At 32.4% G+C, this 19,925-nt stretch overlaps 1 protein-coding gene across 2 annotated transcripts in view; it reads left to right on the top strand.

Moving 5' to 3' along the window:
* Nucleotides 1-2,312: 2,312 nt before the first annotated feature.
* LOC149898084 (thyrotropin-releasing hormone receptor-like) overlaps nt 2,313-19,925 on the top strand; it is a 62,544-nt gene continuing 44,931 nt past the window's right edge. For both annotated transcript variants that reach the window (XM_090115392.1, XM_090115393.1), the window contains exon 1: nt 2,313-2,485. The gene's annotated coding sequence lies outside the window, so the exon portion shown is untranslated. The remainder of the gene's footprint in view (nt 2,486-19,925) is intronic.

Here is a 19,925-nt window from a genome sequence, read left to right as displayed (position 1 = left end):
AAGTGTATTTTTAGTTCATTAAACGACTTATCCATTAATATTGACTTTCTTATTTCTATTTGTTTCATTTGATTGAGCCGCAAAAAAGACGGCAATTTTCGTATTAATTATACGAAAATTGCCGTCTTTTTTGCGGCTGCTCTCTAGAGGATCTTTCCTAAACGTTTGTCTTATCTTCACTAATATTATAAAGAGGAAAGAATTGTTTATTCGTAATGTAAGTATGTAATGAATAAAGTCAAAAAATATTGGACCAATTTAATAATTAGTTTGCCACTAGAAAAGTCCATTACCACTGAGTAACATTTGAGATTATTAAAGAGGTTCAAAAGCACTAGTTATCAAACTCTAAATGCTGCCCTTCACTATCACTACATAGTATAAAACAAAGTCGCTTGCTCTGTCCCTATGTCCCTTTGTATGCTTAAATCTTTAAAACTACGCAACGGATTTTGATGCGGTTTTTTTAATAGATAGAGTGATTTAAGAGGAAGGTTTTAGCATATAATTTGTTAGGTTTTACACCAAGCGGGCGAAGCCGCGGGCGGTAAGCTAGTAATTTCATAAAAAACTTACATGTACAAATTATTAAGCACACCCTGTATATCATAGAAAATATTTAATTTATCATTAGTCTTTCACATCATTAGTATGATAAATAAGACATTTTAAAATCACATTCGTCATATACTTTGATGTTTTTAAATGATTAATTGGTGGGCGGGGCTCGGCCATTAGATAAAAACGTTAAACGTGTCTTTGATTTGAGTTTAGATAATTTATGGTTTATTTAATAATGGCGGAAAATTTGAGAGGTTTGATGCTTACATAAATGAATGAGAATGATCGTCTTGAAGTTGAATTTGGATGTGTTTTTTGCTTAGAATATCAGATTGATGTAAATTAATATTTTCTATAAAGTATAAGAAATTGGTAATACAGTATGAAAAATGGAACAAAGTAAAATTTATATAAATCGCAATAGTTTTCTAGCTACGCACCTTTATATTGAAACTATTGGAAAGTAACGTCTTGTTGAAAATAATGAGGAACGTCGCACAATCACATTTGTTTCCACACACGCTTGAAACACTTAAAATACCGTAACCTTTAGAAGAAAATTTATCTAATGAGTAATGATATGTTTTATAGTTAGCACCATTCCCACCAAATTTCAAATTTAGAACACAATGTTGATTTTTTTTTAAATATTTTTACGAATATGGCCTGTGAATAATTTGAAAAAAAAAGAACGCGCATCTATATCCCATAAAGTTATAGATTAACCTTGTTAGCCAGCTAACTTATACTTGCGTGTCAATTATTCCATTAGGGCTTATTAGAGCAATTAACAGTAATAATTAATAGCTTCAGTTTATCCGGGATTGTGCACAAATTACGATCGTTTGTATCAATATAGCTAGCGAAGTCTACGAGTGGTTCTTGTAAGAAATCGCTTCACATTAAGCTTTTAGAGAAACGGCCATGTTGTTAAGAGCTTCTTCATTTCTAATTTTCGAGAAATACTATTTTTGTTAAAATATTTTCTAGCTTTCCATTATGGACTTTCTATTATAAGTATTTATTAAGGCTTATAAGTATATAATGTGTACAAATTTCCAATATGGTAGAGGCGTTTATATTTTGTATTTTTTTAGATTTTAAACATAAAAATGTAACAATTAGAAAAATATGATCTATAATATTATTATATTATTATGAATAAGATTGAAAAAAAAAAAATGGCGGATATACAAACAAAATGAATTAAGACAAAGTTCAAGTGATATTCCAATTAAATTGTAGAGACACTGGAATGGTCAAGTGACCCTTCACGCTCTTGCATTTTTTATAAGCACTGCGCTCTATCAATATTTACTCTACATCAACGAAATTAATAGAAAACTATATGATTTCTAACCACACACGAAAGTTATAAGAAAAGCTTCGCTCTCTAAAGACAATAAATTCAATAAATCGGCGATTGCTATCGCATCTCCACCATATAAATAACTGAAAGACCTCGGAAATCTCAAATTGAAATCTTTTTATCCTTACTAGGAACTTATAAGCATCATTTCGGCGCTAAACTAGAAAATAAAAGATCGCACTATCGAAACCAGATCAAATGTCTATAAAAATTTGGCTGAATCATAAAAAACCTTTGCCTATAAATGGAAACAATTTGGCCATAGACAACGCGAGTTGAACATTCGTAATTCGAACGGCCAACCGCCTTTTTTTCGTGATAGAAATGAAAATTCGGCCGAAGAAATTCCTTCAGAGGACTTAGTGTTCGCGCGAATCGCGTGCTGAGTGGTTGTGTGCAGAGTTTACGTCGAGCGCTTTAAGTTTCGCGCGCGAAAGTTTTCGAGTAACAAAGGAGTGCTTGGAAATAATTACGTAGGTATGAACGTGTTATATTAGTGTTTGTTAGAATTCAATTTGTGAGTGTACGTGAGCTGCTTGGCCGATTTTTTGAAAAGTGAGTACTGAAAGTTTTTATTATCTTTATCGGAGTGTCTGTATTTTTATTATCTTCATTTGTTTCTTTTAATTTAATTAATATTATCAATTGAACGTGTTAATACATTGTATTGTTGGGAAGTTTTTTTTAATTGGATTTATTTTTGCATAGTAGTTAATATGACAATTATTACAATATTTATTAGAAAGTAAAACTCGAAAATAGTAATAAGGATTTGTTTAAGAATATCAATTCATAATTATTCTGTTTTTGGTTTTTATTGTAGTTATAGTGACAAATAAAAAATTTATTTATTGTAATACATATTTCTCAAATTAAATAAATGAATCTACGAATAATTCGCAACATAAAAAACACAATCACCTATAAGCTCTTTTATCTAATACGATTTGTAACTTGGAACATTTTTTCAGTCGCTCATAAATATTAAAGTACTATTAAATCACAATTTGTATAAAATGTAACGCTTCGTGTAGAACATAAATATTAATAATGTGTCTACGAAACTTGTGCAAAACGCATAAATTGGATAAAGATAAAAGAGAAAATGTATTGTACGATAATTTATTTATAATAACTACACTTCAGAGAAAATACATAATTGTAGATGAAAATTATATTTTCAACAGCTTTTTCCATGTAATAATTTATCTCTCGGTTTTAATTTTTAATGCATTGCATGAATTTTAAAATATTATTTCTTACAATTTTGTACATTTTTTAAACTTAATTTTGCATTACAAGTTCGACAAACTAAACCGTCTTAAAACCTTCTCTTTTTTGTAAATCGGTTGAAACGCGAAATCCACAAATAAGTAAATAAAATGTAACAAGAATACTTACTTCTGACAATATTGTAATTTGTAACACCTCAATTTCGTGAACACACGTTTTATTTTAAGTGATAATTGAAAATAATCGTTTTCAGGGTATTTATAAGCCAGTTACAAAACACACGAACGTTCAAAATAATGAATTGGCGACATAATTAATCACAACGATAAATTTACGCCGACGATATATCTGTAGACATGCAGTAAATTTTGTGGATTGCTTTTACGGGGATTTTAACGGGTTTTAAACGCGTTTTAAATGTTACTAGATGAAGTGTTACGCTCTACGAATAATTTATATGTATCGTAGGGTATAATTACTGTGCTACAGCTAAAAATTAAACACGCAAAAAATACATGGAAAGGATTTTTTTACGTAATTTAACGGGTTTAAATCCGTTGTAATCGTTCTTAGAATAGAGTTATTTGTGTATCATTATTCGCGGAATAATATTGAAGCTCAATATTGTAATTCATTATTTATGAGCTTAATGAAAGTTTTGGAAACAGAATAGACATTAGACAGACGTTAAATAGCTGTATGTTTAACAAGAACTAAAGTATACGTATACTTTCACTGATATTTATATGAAATAAAACCGGCCAAGTGCGAGTCGGGCTCGCGCACAAAGGGTTCCGTAGCAGCAAATATAATAAATTACAGTTAAATCAACCTATCTCAAAAACTATAAGAGATACTTTGATCAAACCAAAAATCGTTGAAAGAGTTAATTAGCATGCATCACCTCTATTTTTTTTAGAATTTTATACCCCGTAGTTATAAAAATAGAGGGGGGGGGACATACTTTTTACGACTTTGAGAGCTGATATCTCAAAAACCGTTCACTTTAAGAAAAATGTTTTTTAGAAAACTTTATATCATTTTAAAAGACCTTTCCATTGATACCCCACACGGGTATGTACATCGAAAAAAAAAATTTCATCCCTCAGTTACATGTATGGGGGGCCCCACCCCCAATTCTTTTTTTTACTATTTAGTGTCATATTTTTGTAGCGGTTCATACAACACATATTCCCATCAAATTTCATCACTGTAGTACTTATAGTTTCCGAGTAAATCGGCTGTGACAGACGGACAGACGGACAGACGGACAGACGGACATGACGAAACTATAAGGGTTCCGTTTTTGCCATTTTGGCTACGGAACCCTAAAAATTGTTATCGTATAAACTATAAATAAACCCTGTTATTATTTAAACTTCGAGTTAAAAGAATCAGTTTTTTTTAATCCGTTTTATTACTTTTTATACGTAACATATACTGGCACAGATAATATCATGACTTCATCCGCATTACACGCATCTTAATTGCTTTCAGGGAACTGTTATTATTTTCAAAATTGGATTAGCGTTTCCGTTGATTTCTCTTTAGATAAGATAGATTATCTTAGTAATCGTATGCCAACGGACATGTACGAATAATAAGAATAAACACACAGTTTTGGAAAAACAACTTTCTTATATATATAAATTACAAGCCGTGCCGCGGTTTTACCCGCAGTACTCCGCTCCTGTTGGTCGCGTAATGATATATAGCTATCTAACACCGAAAGAATTTTTCCAAATCGGATCAGTACTTCCCGAGACTAGCGCGTTCAAACAAACAAACTCTTCAGCTTTATAATTTAAAAAAATAATATAGCTGAAGAGTAATAAAACAGGAAGAGTTAAATTACATAACTCTGTTTATCTACCTGTCCGTTTATCTCATCTTCACGCCTAAACCACTGAACCGATTTGTATAAAATTTCAAATTTGGTGCATAGATAGTTTGAGACGGCGCGGGCGCGAGCGGAACGGGAGATGTTTACAGATTTTCTTTTGACTGCACGGACGGAAAGCTATTTATTTATGTTTGTGCCATCGAACCTCTAAAACGTATGATCTATTAACCTTACAAACTATAGTTTACATTTACTATTTAGCGCAATTCATGTTCAAATTTCTTTAGGATTTTATCGCGAGTAAAACCACAGGACATAGCCAATATCGTCTATGGTAGACATTAACTTATAAGGAGTTAGGGACCCTCCCGTACGGCTATATTTAGATGCCCTATTACTAGTTATGTTAGGTCACAGTGAAGGGGACATTGATTTTAATATCTTTAACTAGTGATGTGCCCAGGTTTTGCTTGTGTTCTTTAAGTATTTATTATTTGGGTGTATGAAATGTAGCCGTAAATATGAACTAAAGAATTGGCATGACAGAGAAAATTCGCAATTTTTAATTCGATTAGTATAAAAAAATACAAGACTTCTGTAGCTTTTATATATTTTAAATGAGTTATATTAAGGAGTTATATTATATAATTAATATTGCAAAATATAATATAGAGTTATATTATATTTTTCAGTTTATCCCCGTTCAGCCAATGCGAAGCCAGGCTACAAACTTGTATATCGGTAATATTGAAGATTCAGGTCCTTACAGTTATATCTGAGTAAGATTATATCCGAAATACTGTGATTAACAACAAAAATAAATACAAAAACTAACGTAATATTATCTACATACAATTTTGAAGTTTTGTCACCGCACTTGAATACAGTAATTCCCTTGCTCCGAGGGTTTCATAGAAAAAAGCAATCTAAAGTTTTATTATGTCACTGACCCGTGACTCGTAACTGCCTATCTAGTTGAATTGTTGTTACTTTTTGGCTTATGTTTGCTAACTTTGGCACGTGGCTTTACTCGCGTGAATAAAAGTATATGAGCTATTATTTTCTTGTCATATCTATTTTTGTAAATAAAGAGTCTAATCAACACGTATGCGGACAATAAACTTGTACCTACGTAAATGACTACACTATTTTTATTGATCTATCATTATGACAATTTCAACCAGATCTGATCAGCCGTTTTTGCGTTAGAGCAACTAACATGGCACTGATTACCGTACGATCCGTACCGTACCGTACAAACCGTGTCGTACCGTTCCGTACGAACCGTACCGTACCGTACGAACCGTACCGTACAAACCGTACCGTACGAAACGCACCGTACAAACAGTACCGTACGAACAGTACCATACGTACAGTACCGTACGAACCGTACCGTACCGTACGAACAGCACCGTACCGTACCATACGAACCGTACCGTATAGTACGAACCGTACAGTACGAACCGTACCGTATAGTACGAACCGTACCGTACGAACTGTACCGTACAGTACGAAGTACAAACCGTACTACGGTACGGTTTGTACGAACCATACAGTACGAACCGTACCGTATAGTACGAACCGTACAGTACGAACCGTACCGTACAGTACGAACCGTTCCGTACAGTACGAACCGTTCCGTACGAAACGTACCGTACCGTACGAACCGTACCGTACGAACCGTACCGTACGAGCTGTACCGTATAGTACGAACCGTACCGTACGAACAGTACCGTACGAACAGTACCGTACGAACAGTACCGTACGTACAGTACCGTACCGTACCATACGAACCGTACTGTACGAACTGTACCGTACCATACGAACCGTACCGTACAGTACAAACCGTACCGTACGAACCGTACCGTACGAACCGTACCGTACGAACCCTACCGTACGAACCGTACCGTACGAACCGTACCGTACGAACCGTACCGTACGAACCGTACCGTACGAACCGTACCGTACGAAGAGTACCGCACGAACCGTACCGTACGAACAGTACCGTACCATACTAACCGTACCGTACGAACTGTACCGTACCGTACCGTATGAACCGTACCGTACGAAGCGTACCGTACGAAGCGTACCGTACGAAGCGTACCGTACGAACCGTACCGTACGAACCGTACCATACGAACCGTACCTTACGAACCGTACCGTACAGTACGATCCGTACCGTACCGTACGAACCGCACCCTACCATACGAACCGTACCGTACCATACGAATCGTACCGTACGAACCGTTCGTACCGTACGAACCATACCGTACTGTACGAACCGTACCGTACCGTACGAACCTACCGTACTGTACGAACCGTACCGTACCGTACGAACCGTACGGTACGAACTTAATTGATTACCTAAATTAATTTGGCGTATACGACTTTATAATATGTACATATTATTTGTGCAAATACGAAACATTATAATATGATAATTCTTCTTACAACAGCTATAAGCTATTGCGGTTAAACTTGCAATTCATGATTCTGCCAATATTCGATAATTTTACTTATAAGTTCTTAAGTTAGTTATTAACTCATTCGTTACAGATTTGTATTTAAACCCCGTTGTTATTATAAACGCAAACATATTTTAGGATGCATGTTACATTTTTATGCACAACATTTGATCGGAACTAGATGAATTTTGCTTCAAAGAAGTCTAAATAACGTTATAGCTTCTTTGGAATATAAGTAAAACCGCGTGTTGGTGCTAGTTCAATTCAATTACTATTACATATTATAGCAAACTAGGTAATAAGTAGAAAACAATAAATTACATATTAAATCTAGAAAGTTCTATTACAAAGCGTAGGATGCTTGACATCAAATGTTTTAAAAGTAGTTAAATCCGTCCCACGCTTTTCCAATATTAAATTTTAACTATTTTTTTATATTTTATGTCATTAATCGTCGTATGATCATTTTTTAGTTCGGAAATAAACATTGTTTGATATTTATTATTTTTATTAGCACGTTTTTCATTTCTCTGGCTTTATCCACGGCTTATCCACGGTGACCCGAGTAAAAAATGTCTTATGTCGGTAAATCATAGTAAAATAAGCTGAATTTCGATACAGTAGTTTTTGAACTCTATACATTAAAAAAATGAAATCTCTCTTTTCTTTTAACATAAGCGGAAATAAATAAAGATTTGTCTCAAATGAAAACTAACATGTGCACGCTACAAAACTACACTATACAACAAATAAAACGCCTAATTTTTGATTATTATTATTATTTATTTAATACAAACAACAATTACTTAGCAATAAACTAATCATTCCTTCCAATCAAATATCAATTTCACCACTCAAATGATGTACAGCCACTTCCTAGGTCACACAAGCTAGGTTCACATCAATACATGAATTATGGCCACTCGTCGGTGACAGCGGTGTCCATAAATTCTGTATTGAGCGACTAATTGGAACACCAAGTAGTACAGCTAAATATGTAGTATGTTTAACCGACTGTGCAAAATGGAGAATCTTGTTTTTTGTGTGTTGGTATCTAATGTAAGATTATTATCTTTTTCTTTAGTATGTGTAGTGACATTCTTTTTGAAGTGAAACTTATTTAGGCGCGTTGAAAGTAAAGTTACAAGGTCGCGTCATGGCAATACCGTCACGTCATGGAATAAGGCGACGATTTTGGCATCTTTGAATCTTACCAAAGAAGTTTCACTTCTGACACGAGTGTTTGGCACTCACGCTCTTTTTTTATTCTGAGTGTGTGACTGGTATTAACAATATAACAAAAGTGTCTACTGACATGTGTTACTATAAACATCTATTTGGAGCACTTTTAAATCGTGTAATTGGTCTGCATTTTTTAATTTAAAATCTTCGAGTGAAATATTGAGAACCTTTATTGTTCTGAATCAACCTTTTGAAGTACATTTTCCAGGAAACTTTTTCCTATTAATTGCTTAACACAAATTAATTGGTTCAGCTGTTCCGCCATCGAAATATAATAGTTATTTGTATAACAATTCCAATCATTTTATTACACAAAATATAAGTTGAATATTAAATAATTAAACACTAACGACTTTTACACCTTACGATATAATTAAATATCGTAAGGTGTAAAATCCAACGGTAATACGACACAAATTGCTTACTCGCACTTGGTGAAGACATAAAACGATATAAGGGTTTACGTTTTTACGATCACATTTAATGCCTTTTTACGAACACCCGATTATAGGCCAAATTATTGACATAATAATATAACCTCTGATAATATTTTGCGTAAGGAAACTTTTTATACCATACGGTATGTTCGGAATTTTCTTTTCTTTCTTTTGAGACTTTTTATTTTATTACAATTTAACTCAAGATCTATTAAATAGAAATATATTAATCTAGAGCTAGTGAATTACTGTCACACATTTTCAAACTGTTAATATTTTTACACAAATTTTCGACCATTTAAATTTTTAAGAAGGCCTGGAAACTATAATATAATAATTTTCTATACTCTTCATTTAAAAATGTTAATTTATGTCTTTAAAATATAAATTTCAATAAAATATTAATTTCATTGTTTCCATCAGACATTAATTCAAAGTGTGTTTGTACATTTATACGGTAAGTAAAGCCAAACAAACAAACAATACTAAACAAAGGATTTAACACGATAAAACATTCATTCTAAAATAAAATTAAGTGCATCGTTTTATTGCATCGTAAAATCAAATAAACAGCGTGTTATTTTTGGCATACATTATCTGTGATATGAGATTATTGGCGCCAAAATACATGTCATTATTTTTTTTTAGTAATTTATGTTATTAATTAGCTTCATGTGTTTTTGAAGTGAATACTTCTTTAGGCGCGTTGAGAGTATTGCAAGGTCGTGTCATGGCAATACTGTCACGTCATGGAGTAAGGCGACGATTTTGGTACCTTGAATATTACATAGAAGTTTCACTTCTGACATGTGTTGCTCGGCACACACGCTCTTTTTATAAATTACTAGCTTTCCGCCTGCGGCTTCGCCCGCGTTTTCAAAAAAAAACCCGCATAGTTCCCGTTCCCGTGGGATTTCCGGGATAAAACCTAGCCTATGTCACTCAGAAATGATGTAGCTTTCCAACAGTGAAAGAATTTTTCAAATCTGCCAAGTAGTTTCGGAGCCTATTCAATTCATACAAACAAACAAACAAAAAATCAAACCTTTCCTCTTTATAATATTTGTATAGATGTATAGATTATTGGCTGAAAAATATGATAATAATTGGTTTAAATTACTATTGTGAGATAAATAATTATTGCAAACAACAGAACTTGGTAGTAAAAAACTATTTCGAGACACATTAAAATATACGTAAAAAATACGACGACAATAAATATTTCCATCAATACAAATAAGTAAATTGACCGCAAAGCTTTTGAATTTGAAGATTTATTGCAGTTAAGCTAGTAATACATTATAGTAGTTCATCAAATGACGCCGGTCTCTAAAGTTTCATAAATTTTCTCAATTTCTATGCATTTTCATGTTATTTATATACCGGTCTTTGGTCGTCTGTGACTGTTTTCAATACAATGATATAGTAGTAGTTTTAAAAAAAAGTTTGAAGATAGTTTATTCAACGCAATTTATGTTTATTTATATAAAAGAAAAGTTGTTAAGACATCTAGACAGTTTATTGAATTCCTGGCGGGATAAATCACTAATTTTTAATTCGGACAATGTAAAAAATACGTAGTACCTATTACAAATATTGATTATACATTTTAATAGTTCATCTTACTGAGCATTTCTGATGTATGAATTTCGTATGCATTATATTATCATCATATTAAGTACCATAATATGCACTTTCCCAATGGGCCCGAGGCGCCCCCGGTCGTTGTAAGCCCGCGCTACGTCACTGCTAAACTCAACAAAAAGACATTCTGTATTCTTTTCTCAGTATATTTCTTACAATACATGCCATTTGCATGTGATCTGAAGTTCGGCTTAACTTGAAGATGCCATCTGCAACTCGATTTAACTTTTCAGTATCGAGTTTGGAAATATTTTGTTAGGTGTTAAAGTTATTCGAATTTTATAGTTTTGCACTACTGTTACGGATGTTGCACAGTGCACTGTACATATGTCCATATTATAATATACATAATACATAAGATAGAGAAACTTTTTTGAAGATGGTTAAAATGTATTTGTATCTAATAATATTAAAATTTAGGGTCGTGAGGGTCCTTTAATTATTCTACTATTATAAATGCGATAGTTTTTGTGAATGAATGCATGTTTGTTACTCTATCATGCAGAAACGGCTGATCGGATTAGTTTTATTTTGTTCAAGTAGTCTAAGCAAGTTGTGAGTATATACGAAATTTACTTCGCGAAAATCGAGGTAAAGTTAATATGCAAATGTTAAAAACGAAGGACATCAATCAATATTTGATATTTTTATTAACGTTAATATCTGTGTTATAAATTTTTATTACATCCAAATTAGTTCAGCAATATAACAATTAACAAAAGCATATAAAAACGTATTTAATGGACGAGTATAATAGCAATAAGTTTGTAAAATTAATAAGGTATATAAAACAAATTAATGTGTACTTAAAAAAAGTTAATTATTTCAAATCTAATTGCCATTTAATGAATTCAATTAACCCTTTCAAGATCTACTTAAAATTAATTTAAGGAGAAGTTAGTCTTCGTAATTTATATCAGTTTCGTAAAAATAGACCTAAAAGTTTAAATGTTTAACATTCTTGAGTTTTACCGTTGTTAGAATATTAAACAGAATAAATGGGCAAGTGCGACATAAACCTGTTTGTAAGGTTCCGCATTATTAATATTTAAGTACAAAGTACACCGTTTTTTACTAGATTTTCCAATGAATAAAGAAATACGGTAGTATTTTGCATAGTTATTTGCTGTGGATGATATCAGTTGTCAACTATTTTCATATTGATTTATACATAGTGCCTGGAGCATTATATTTTTGAGCACGTTTGTCACATAAACGGCTTAAAAATGTTGTAGGGGTCTAGATTCCTACGATGTGTGATTAAAAATTTAAAAATGAAAGGCACGGCGTAGCCACCGATGCGCACGTCATGTGTAAAAATGTATGACTTCCATAACGTAATAATCTAATCGATAATTTTATAAGCTTACGCCAATTATTGACAATTTAGGGGGTGTCCATAAATTACGTGAGAAAATTATAAAAATTTATTTATTTATTTATTTATTTACTCTTTATTGTACAACAGTCTTAAAAAATAAAAGTACAACAAAATCCTAGCATATTTATTTCGTTTTTTGTCGCGTTTACGGATCTCTAAAAAGGACGCACTATTCTGTATTCTATGGCAAAGATATAAAATGGACAAGTTAAAACCTTCCTGCATTCTCACCAGGGAGCATTTGTTGTTTTATTTTGTTTTACTGTTCTTTAATATTTGAAAGTTAAACCTACTTTTGTTATTTACGGGAATATTTATAAGTTTAACCACATGTGCTAACGGTATTTGATTATACATATAAATGTATGCTTCAAGCAGAAAACAATTGGAAAAAAAAGAATGAGGAAAATGTTAAACGTATAGAAAAATTAATTTTAATACATTGCAATGACTACAAGAGGTCAAAGGGTCCTCGTTGCTTGTTTTTCCTCTACCTACGTATTGTATATCATTTTTTACTGTCAAATTTTTCGCATTTACTCCTTGTCTGGAACATCCCTACTAATACATATTATAAATGCGAAAGTAACTCTGTCTGTCTGTCTGTTACGTTTTCCCGCTGTTACCTCTCAACCGATTTTGATGAAATTTGGCACAGACAATCTTTAAACCCTGAGAAAGAACATAGGCTACCTTTTATCAAAACACCACGCGGGAGAAGCCGCGGGCGGAAGCTAGTACATCAATAAATCTTACAATAAAGCAAATATTTATATGCATCTTGTACAATTTATTAAAATGAATAAATCAACAGATGAATCATACATATACCTGCAAATATAGAGCATGAAAGAAACACTTTAATTATCAACATATAAAAAAAAACTAACTTTCTACAATTTCCGTGGGCTTTTATTTAATGAGCACTACAAATTTAAGGTCAGTATAAATTTAAGGCTTCATTAGATCGTTTAATCAACCCACACCTAAGTATTTAGGCTAATTTATTTTTAAAGTAAGATGTAATTTTATAGTTTCAAATTAATCAATTAATTTCTATCAAATGTTTTCAAATGTACTTACCTAATTTATTATTCAAGTATTTATTCAAGTTACGATTTTTGCTGTATAATAATCCGAGAAAATAAGTAAAATTAGGGGTAATAAATCGTGTAGTTTTGAAAATTGCTGCATTATTCCTTGACATGTCCAGATGGTCATATTGAAAGTCCTTAAGGGTAGGGGGTGAGCCAAGGGTGTAGTAATCCACTGCTAAAATACATACGTTTAAAATTTGAACATTCTTGTTACCATATAGAAACAAAACTAATATCAAATCTTCGCGTACTTAAATTCATATTTTTACATGGCAATGCTCAAATCGAACAAGAAAATGCTTCATATATTTAGTATTCAAGAATGACGCAAACTGAAAATGTGCTGAAAATATGTACCTCTTATCAGTGCACTTAGCATTTCCTTAAGTTTTCATCGACGTAATTATCGGCTGCCAATCCAAACCGACACAAGTCACATACACAGTATGTGAAATTGAATCTTATATCTTGATATATAAGGTTGGTTTTCGAATTATCAGCTGTCAATCCAAAAGGGCATTAGTCACAAACACAGTATGGGAAATTGAATCGTACCACAATTAGATAGGGTTGATTTTCGATAGCACGTGTTGTGTAAACTCGTTCGAGATTATCAAAATGGCGGGCGAATTGCGTGATAAGTGTTGCAAGTGTTTCCTTTGGTAATGTCATTTTGCGTTTGTAAATGAGACGTTTAAAAAAAATATAAGTTGAGAAAAATAATAATATTTGGAACGAAGTTCCTTATTGCGCGTTGCGAAAGAGGGCTAAAAAATAACTACTTTTATGAAAAAAAAAAATAAACAGTAGGTGCGTACTAAAACTACTACGAAAATAAAATAAACAGTACTTAAATACAATATTTTATACAAAGAATGTACTTACTTCAAACTTATTAGTGTAAAAAAGTAAGCACTTATATGGTATCCCAAGGCGGAAAATCTTGGAAAATCTACCAAATAGTGCTCGACGAAATAAAAAAAAATGTCTTCAAACACAAAGCTATCTTCATTTTCGGATATAGATAACGTAAACTAGTCCAATTGTCACAAGAATACAGCAAAGACATTGAAATAAACGAAATATTCAGATACCTTCCCAATTTTGTTGTCAGTCGAAGATTCGATCAGATGCGAGGTTCTGTATCTTATTTATTTACAAAATAAGATACAAATAAGCAAATGGAAATCCTTTCATATAGATAGCAGAAAATGTTATTATGTAATGACAAAGTATGAGAATTCAGCTTTTTTGGTTTTTATTTTACTATACACAAAAAAAAAAAAATTGTGTGGTTTTATGAAACCACGGTAAAAGTGAAACTGTTCGAACGGTTCCGAACACTGCTTTGTGTAGCGCATGTCGCGTGACGGTCGGCTGCCGAGTAGGTATACCTACTCGGCAGCCGACCGTCACGCGACATGCGCTACACAGACCAAAAAGTTTGAGACGATGTAATAAAAGTTTCACTTTAAATAGACAAAAAAGAGCGTGTGTGCCGAGCACACGTGTCAGAAGTGAAACTTGTTTGGCAAGAATCAAAGATACCAAAATCGTCGAATTACTCCGTGACGTGAGTTTAAACTTTAAGTCAGAGATTGTTTTTTTTTATCCATTGGTAATCACTAATCATGTTTTTAGAGGCATTTAAACACTGTTGATTAATTTTAGTTTTATAGCATTCAAATATACGGTGTTATTATTAAAAACTATTTTAGTACTAGCGGTCCGGCCCGGCTTCGCTCGTGGTACATATTTACGTTTTCTCTACATAAAAACCATCCTCGTACTTCAAGGAATATAAAAAAAAAAGAATTATCGAAATCGGTTCAGCCGTTCTCGAGTTATGCGCTTACCAACACATTTTGCGATTCATTTTTATATATAAGAGAAGATAAAAATGTGGCTTACAGACCTCTGCCTATCATATAAAAATATTTTCAAAGTGTCCATACTACTGTTTATTTGATAGTTCCAGTAAACCTACAAAAACAAGTAAGTCTATATCTATTATCTAGTCTACTGTCATTGTACCAATAAAATTAAGCGATAGTCTTGTCAAGTGGTTGTTTTTACTGCGTCTTTATAGAGCATTGCTAGGTTCGGTTGGTTCGGTCGAATCGTAAACTTTGAACTACCTTATAATGGATCATATTGTCTCGTGTTGAGGACAATTGTTAGATACTTACGCGTTTTATTCAGTGTGATAATCTATACGAATATAATAAAGCTGAAGAGTTTGTTTGTTTGTTTGAACGCGCTAATCTCAGAACAGAAGAACTACTTGTCCGATTTGAAAAATTCTTTCGGTGTTAGATAGCCCATTTATCGAGGAAGGCTATAGGCTATAAATAATTACGCTAAGACCAACAGGAGTGGTAAAACCGCGGGGCGCAGCTAGTTATAAATATAATACTAGAAAACATGCTTTAATAAGATATACTAGTGAAATTATTATATTGATCTTTGATAAGTGTACAAAGTTTGAATTAAACTCAACATTGAATTTAAGTAGTCTGTTATATACAAACACTAGCGGTCCGCCCCGGCTTCGCCCGTGGTACATATGAAAAATAGATGTTGGCCGATTCTCAGACTTACCTGATATGCACAGAAAATTTCACGAGAATCGGTCCACCCGTTTCGGAGGAGTATGCAGACTAACATTGTGACACGAGAATTTTATATATATATAAGAAGATATAGGTGTAAATAAAAGCGTGTTAAGAACTCTATCGCACAGAAAGTTTCATATAAAATGAAAACGTTACTAAAAAGTTAGTAAATTATTATCATCAAAGTCGAGAAAATAAAAAGTCAAAAAAAGTAAAAGTATAGATATTAGATAGTGATACCGATGCTTAACATCTATTTTTACATCTAGGTATACTAATATTATAAAGAGGAAAGGTTTGTATGTATGGTTTTCACGCATAAACTACTGGACCGATTTTGATGAAATTTGGCACGGATAATCTTCAGACCCTGAGAAAGAACATAGGCTAACTTTTATTGCGAAATATGTACCACGGGCGAAGCCGGGACGCACCTCTAGTAATATAATAAATCTGTAGAAGGGTCAATTCTGTACCTACATTGAAAATATTGAAAAATAAATAGCAGAGGGAGTTACTGGATCGATACCAAACCCAAATATGTGATTACATTTTTTTTATAAGATGTCATTATGTCATTGTTAGAGTTACTCAAAATGGAGAAATAAACCATCTACGCGAATACCGACATAGACCGAAGCTAGTAATATTAATAAAATAATAACCATTTAGATACAGTATTGGCTGAGATACTGAATGTCTTGAAGACGACTGCTTCTATTTTCATAAAGCATCTAGAACAAAGCTAAAAACTCATAAATCAAATGCTTTCGATAGAGTACCGTTTGAAAGTATTCCTCCGCCCACTAACTAGCCTTTTATTTTTATTATTAGCGCTCTCTCTTATCACAAATGCCAAATGCAAATGCTAATTTTAAATAGAACTAGAAAATAATAAAATAGGTTACATCTTATATAAAAATAATGATAAACGATAGCAATAATTTTCGTTAAAATTTAGATTAATAATTTTATGACCACGCGGACGAAATCGTGGGCAATGGATAAACAAAATTTCATGGGATTCGACCTAGCCGTTTAGGAGGAGTATGTTAACTAACACTATGACACGAGAATTTTCCATATGTTGAGATTATTTAAGCATCGATTACATGCAAAGAACAAAGAATAACGTTCAATTTCACAACAAACAGCAAAAGATCCTTTCAAGAAATTCTTTAAAGACGATCGAGTAAAAATTCACGTAATTTGGTGGAATTCAAACAAATCTTTATTCGGAATGTCACTTTGCACACAAACGATAGGAATTTGAATATCTTATGCGAAGCGAACATTGAATATATATGATTTATTTACAACGTGACTATAAATATTTATTCACATCAGAAGGAATGTCGGCGAGCTTATTAAATATATGTACGTGGCTTTATATAAATCCAGGCTATTTATAGAAACTCTATTTGTAACAGAAGAAGCGATTTTTCTTATTTCTTGTTTAATTTAACATGTGTGGAAAACAAGCTATGGGAATTTTTATGAGGAACGGGTGACGCGCGAACAAGTGGTATATACGCGTGCGTATAAATATAGAAAATAGTCGTATAAATTGTGTGTAAAATATAATTTTTGCGTTATTTATAGCAAAGTATATATTGTATCGTATTATATACTTATTAAAACTTACAAAAAATAACAAACAGGCGTAGTTACAGCGACATAAGTGTTACTTACAAAAAAAATAGCTATAAAAAAGTTTAAGCACATTTTTGATCCTAACATCGTAATAGCACAATAAATAAATCGCATTTTAATTCCGTTAAAAGTCTTACACAATGCTAAACACATTGCAGCCAATAGTTTGTATACTAGTACCACAGATAACATAATACAGATAATATATAAGTAGAGTGCATCGGTACAAGACAAAGACCTTTAACCTAGGTTTATTTTTAGTTGGAATAGTATTACGTTGTGAATGCTAAGCAGGTGCCGTTGGATAACCTTTATCTAAACACTTAGCTTTAAAAGTAATGCCTTTTCACACCGCTTTGTTTGTGTGAAGTGTATGCTGATTTATTGATTGTGTTAATGTTTGTGTATCGAAAGAGGATTTAGTTCCTTAGTTGTAATATGTTTGGTTAATGTTCAACTCAAAATATTTTTATATTCTTAAAAAAAATGTTGTGTGGTTTTATGAAACCACGGTAAAAGTGAAACTGTTCGAACGGTTTCGAACACTGCTTTATACCTACTCGGCAGCCGACCGTCACGCGACATGCGCTACACAGACCAAAAAGTTTGAGACGATGTAATAAAAGTTTCACTTTAATAAAATGGATAGATTAAGATGAATGATGGTGTTTATCATACAGAGAGTTTTGATATTGGCGATATAGCGACGGCGATAAGCAATAATAGCTTAGTAAATAAACCATAAACATATTTTATCGCTACAAAAATTTTGTACATTAAAATTCTTAACGCGCAACCTTATAATTTACAAAATCGTAAAATCCCTTTGAAATCCGTGAAATCTAGGAGAAAATAGGTTATTTGGGAAATGCACTAACTCGGTACAAAGCTGCATTCAAGATATCACAGCACGTAATTGAGTTTCCGATTTATTTTGGAGAACTCACGCTTTTGGAGTTCCGCAGGGAGAGGAATTTAACTGAATTCACGTTTATATTTAAGTAGGCGTAAGGCGATTTCACACGAGACTCAGTTTTAGAATACATATATTCTCTTCTTCTCCTTAATAGTCTTTTTTACTCGCTAGGCGGAAATGATACAGTTTTCTTAATCTGCCTGTAGTTATTTGGTTAAATATAAATAAATAAACAAAACATCAATTAATGTTTGTATTGCGTGATGTAATTTTTGAAAATTTGAAATATCTGAACGGCCTATAAAAATATTTCACTAGTACTAAAAGGCTACAGACTACAGAGTGTAGACTGTAGTCTTACATTTTATAGATTTTTATATCTTCTCCACCCGTGCGTGCGTGGATACTGTGTTAAAATATTTATACATATTTATAATTATTTTTAAGACAAATTGTAAACTACGGAACCCATAATTTAATGCAGGCCAATACACACTTAAAATTTTTTTGTTCGAAGTCGGGTTAAACTTAAATTAAATATGGGTTGAATTCTTTTGTTTTTGGGACTATAATTATGAATTATTTCGGCACTTCTGTATCTATATTTGGTGTGAGCACGTATAAAAGAGATGCCTAATTAGGCCCATTTTACACTTTTTTCTCTGTATTCTAATTATAAGGAATATTTTTACTTTAATGAATGTTGCTAAGTTCTTTGTCGGAATTTTTCGGTTAAAAAAATTGGCAGGTAATAATGTTAAGTACTAAGTTCAATCCGCGGGTTTTCTTGCTGAGTTATGCTGGTTCATCTATTTGCATTTCAAATTTAAGCCAAATCATTACAGTAGTTTTTGTATCTTTCATACAAAAACTAAGGTCATCATAAATTTATAGCTTTTGGACTGATAATATTAATATTAATTAAACTTGTTATTGAATTATTGCAGTTTTATGAATAAAAAGACGCTAATAATTAAATTTAAAAAGCCTTTATAATTTTTGAAAAGTAAAGGAGTCTAAATCCTCTTAAAAAGTTCTTACAATTCCTAGAGTGAATTAAATGCATATTTTCACTACATAGTATAAAACAAAGTCGCTTTCTCTGTCCCTTTGTCCCTTTGTATGCTTAAATCTTTAAAACTACGCAACGGATTTGGATGCGTTTTTTAATAGATAGAGTGATTCAAGAGGAAGGTTTTAGTATAATAATTTATTACGTAATTTATTGGGTTTTAGACAAAGCGGGCGAAGCCGCGGGCGGTAAGCTAGTAATAAATAAAATAGACAGAAATGTAGAGCAATTTTTGCATTTATAGATATAATAAACAGATATTATTACAGCAATGTTGTGCGTTAATTACAATAAATTATCAATACTCTTCCCTTATTTAGGGCATTTTTTATTCTTTTAACGACGGTCTATAATTAAAGTTGACTGGGATAAAAGATCGCGTAGGAGGTCTATTTGC

Source organism: Colias eurytheme, chromosome 23, assembly GCF_061535395.1.
Source record: "Colias eurytheme isolate Ceu_HAF_F1 chromosome 23, ilColEury1 Martin Lab GWU primary, whole genome shotgun sequence".
Classification (NCBI taxonomy): Eukaryota; Metazoa; Arthropoda; class Insecta; order Lepidoptera; family Pieridae; genus Colias; species Colias eurytheme.
Note: the sequence above shows the minus strand (reverse complement) of the source record. Positions and strands in the feature narration are given on the sequence as shown.